Genomic DNA, 4,531 nt, shown 5'->3' with positions numbered 1-4,531 from the left:
TTTCACTCTCCCATTTTTCTGTTAGACAAAACGATATGGTAAATAAGTCACAACAAAATGAAAATTTTAGAGTTTGTGTATGTAAAAAAATAGAAAACTATAATAAATGTAAGTGAAGAAAATTATTTAACGCAATAAAAACGAACTCTGAAGTTTTGTTATCCATGTTCGGGAAATTCCACTAGTACAACCCCTAATAGCTTGGTGAAATTTTATAGGAAAGAGATTTCTAAATTATCTTAAAATGTTTTAAATATGAATATACATGCCTGAAACATGTTGCAAATTCAAATGACCTAATGATCCAAAAATTTCAAGGAGTTGAAAATTTTAAATTCTCAAGTAAACGTGCAGTTGGATATTTACTTGAGCCAAACAACCCACTTTTTGGCTATTTAAAAAAGCGGACCTAAAAATCATAGAACATGGTAAATATTTTGATTGATTAATTATTTGTAACGGCTATAATTTTTATAAGAAATGGCTTATGGTTTGGGAGTCAACACTCTGTTAAAAAATCCTTGCCCACCCTTCTCCAAAGATTGCAAAACCTAATATATAAAAAACTAAGAGAGTCTATAATCCTTAAAAATTACAGATACTTTTTGGAATTATCTCTCTTAGCATTTGTGCATTTCCATTTTGGATGTTCAATTTTTTTTTAAATCCAAACTTGAGTTTTCACTCTCCCTTTTTTATTTTAAACAAAAAGTTAAGGAAAATAGATCACAACAAAATGAAACTTTTAGAGTTTATGTATATAAAAAATAAAAAACTATTATAAATTTAAATGAAGAAAATTATTTCACACATTAAAAATGAAGACATAGTTTTGATATCCACATTTGGGAAATTCCACTAGTACAACCCCTAATAGCTTGTTGGAATTTTATAAGAAAGAGATTTCTAATTGATCCTAACATGTTTTAAATATGGATATGCATACCTGAAACATGTTGAAGATGCAAATGACCTAATGATCCAAAAATTTCAGGGAGTAGAAAATTTTAAATTCTCAAGTTAATGTGTAGTGCAATATTTACCAGAGCCAAACAACCCACTTTTTGCCTATTTACAAAAAAATGGACCTAACAATCATAGATCATCGTAAATATTTTGATCGATTAATTATGTGTAACGGCTATAATTTATGTTAGAAATGGCTTATGGTTTGGGTATCAACACTCATTTAAAAAATCCTCGACCCCCCCCCCCCCCCCCCTTTTTTTCCGATGATTGCAAAAACTAATATATAAAAAACTAAAAGAGTCTACAATCCTTAAAAATCACAGATACAAATTGGAATTATCTCTTTCACCATTTGTGCATTTCCATTTTGGATGTTAAATTTTTGTTCAAATCCAAACTAAAGTTTTCAGTCTCCCATTTATCTCGTGAACAAAATGATAAGGCAAATGGATCACAACAAAATGAAAATTTTAGAGTTTATGTATGTAAAATATTGAAAACTATACTAAATGTAAGTGAAGAAAATTATTTCATGCACTAAAAATGAACACCAAAGTTTTGTTATCTATGTTTGGAAAGTTCCACTAGTACAACCCCTAATAGCTTGGAGAAATTTTATAAGAAAGAGATTTCTAATGTATCCTAACATGTTTTAAATATGGATATGCATGCTTGAAAGATATTGAAGATGCCAATGACCTATTGATCCAAAAATTTCAACGACTAGAAAAAATTAAATTCTGAAGTTAAAGTGCGGTGGGATATTTACTAGAGCCAAACTACCTAGTTTTTGCCTATTTACAAAAAGCGGACCTAATAATCATAGATCATCGTAAACATTTTCATATATTAATAATGTGTAATGGCTATAATTTTTGTTAGAAATGGCTTAAGGTTTGGGAGTCAACATTCAATGAAAAATGCTTCGCCCCCCTTTTTTTGATGATTGTAAAACTTAATATATAAAAACCTAAAAGAGTTTACAATCCTTAAAAATCATAGATACTTTTTCAAATTATCTCCCTCAGCATTTGTGCATTTCAATTTTGGTTGTTCAATTTTTTTTCAAATCCAAACTTGAGTTTTCACTCTCCCATTTTTCTCGTAAACAAAAATATAAGGCAAATAGATCACAACAAAATGAAAATTTTAGAGTTTATGTATGTAAAAAATCGAAAACTATAATAAATGTACGTGAAGAAAATTATTTCACGCACTATAAATGATCACCAAAGTTTTGTTATCCATGTTTGGGAAATTGCACTAGTACAACCCCTTATAGCTTGGTGGAATTTTATAAGAAAGAGATTTCTAATTGATTCTAACATGTTTTAAATATGGATATGCATGCCTGAAATATGTTGAAGATGCAAATGAACTAATGTTCCAAAAATTTCGAGTAGAAAAAGTTATATTCTCAAGTTAACATGCGGTGGGATACTGACGAGAGCCAAACAACCCAGTTTTTGCCTATTTACAAAAAGCGGACCTAACAATTATAGATAATCGTAAATGTTTTCATCGATTAATAATGTGAAACGGCTAAAATTGTTGCTAGAAATGACTTATGGTTTGGGAGTCAACTCTCAGTTAAAAAAGCCTCGCCCCCCCTTTACCGATGATTGTAAAACCTAATATATAAAAAGCAAAAATAGTTTACTATCCTTAAAAATCACAGATACTTTTTGGAATTATCTCTCTCAGCATTTGAGCATTTACATTTTGGATTTTCAATATTTTTTCAAATCCAAACTTTGGATTTCACTCTCCCATTTTTTTCGTAGACAAAACGATAAGGCAAATAAGTCACAACCAAATGCAAATTTTAGAGTTTGTGTATGTAAAAAAAGTAGAAAACTATAATAAATGTAAGTGAAGAAAATTATTTTAAGCAATAAAAAGGAACACCAAAGTTTTGTTATCCATGTTCGGGAAATTCCACTAGTATAACCCTGAATAGCTTGGTGGAATTTTCTAGGAAAGAGATTTCTAAATTATCGTAAAATATTTTAAATATGAATATACATGCCTGAAACATGTTGCAGATACAAATGACCTAATGATCCAAAAATTTCAAGGAGTAGAAAATTTTAAATTCTCAAGTTAACGTGCGGGGGGATATTTACCAGAGCCAAACAACCCACTTTTTGCCAATTTAAAAAAAGCGGACCTAACAAAAATTGATCATCGTAAATATTTTGATCTATTAATGATGTGTAACACCTAAATATTTTGTTAGAAATTACTTATGGTTAGGGAGTCAACTCTCAGTTAAAAATGCCTCGCCCACACTTTTCCGATGATTGCAAAACCTAATATATAAAAAACTTGAAGAGTTTACAATCCTTAAAAATCACAGATACTTTTTGGAATTATCTCTCTCAGTATTTGTGCATTTCTTTTTTTGATGTTCAATTTTTTTTAAATCCAAACTTGAGTTTTCACTCTCCCTTTTTTCTTTTAAACAAAAAGATAAGGAAAATAGATCTCAACAAAATGAAACTTTTAGAGTTTATGTATGTAAAAAATAAAAAAATATTATAAATGTAAGTGAAGAAAATTATTTTACGCACTAAAAATGAACAACAAAGTTTTGTTATCCATGTTTGGAAAATTCCACTTGTACAATCCCTAATAGCTTGAAGGAATTTTATAAGAAAGAGATTTCTAACTAATCCTGACATGTTTTAAATATGGATATGCATGCTTGAAACATGTTGAAGATGTAAATGACCTATTGATCCAAAAATTTCAATGAGTAGAAAAAATAAATTCTCAAGTTAACTTGTGGTGGGATAGTTACTAGAGCCAAACTACCCAGTTTTTGCCTATTTACATAAAGCGGACCTAACAATCATAGATCATCGTAAACATTTTCATCGATTAATAATGTGTAATGGCTATAATTTTTGTTAGAAATGACTTATGGTTTGGGATTCAACACTCAGTTAAAAATGTTTGGCCCCCCCTTTTCCGATGATTGTAAATCCTAATATATAAAAAACTAAAACAGTATACAATTCTTAAAAATCACGGATACTTTTTCAAATTATCTCCCTCAGCATTTGTGCTTTTCAATTTTGGATGTTCAATTCTTTTTCAAATCCAAAATTGAGTTTTTACTCTCCCATTTTTCTCTTAAAAAAAAGATAAGGCAAATAGATCACAACAAAATGAAAATTTTAGAGTTTATGTATGTAAAAAATCAAAAACTATAATAAATGTACATGAAGAAAATTATTTCATGCACTAAAAATGAACACCAAAATTTCGTTATCCTTGTTTGGGAAATTGCACTAGTTCAAACCCTTATAGCTTGGTGGAATTTTATAAGAAAGAGATTTCTAATTGATCCTAACATGTTTTAAATAAGGATATGCTTGCCTGAAACATGTTGACGATACAAATGACTTAATTATCCAATAATTTTGAGTAAAAAAAATTAATTTCTCAAGTTAACGTGCAGTGGGATATTTACGAGTGCCAAACAACCCAGTTTTAGCCTATTTAAAAAAAGTGAACTTAACAAATTCATAGATCATCGTAAACGTTTTCATCGATT

The sequence above is a fragment of the Aristolochia californica genome, unplaced genomic scaffold (assembly GCF_029961685.1).
Source record: "Aristolochia californica isolate CCGP_79_NKW_82.1479 unplaced genomic scaffold, dmAriCali1.0.hap1 SCAF_15, whole genome shotgun sequence".
Classification (NCBI taxonomy): Eukaryota; Viridiplantae; Streptophyta; class Magnoliopsida; order Piperales; family Aristolochiaceae; genus Aristolochia; species Aristolochia californica.
The sequence above is the reverse complement of the archived record's forward strand: the minus strand, read 5'-3'. Positions refer to the sequence as shown.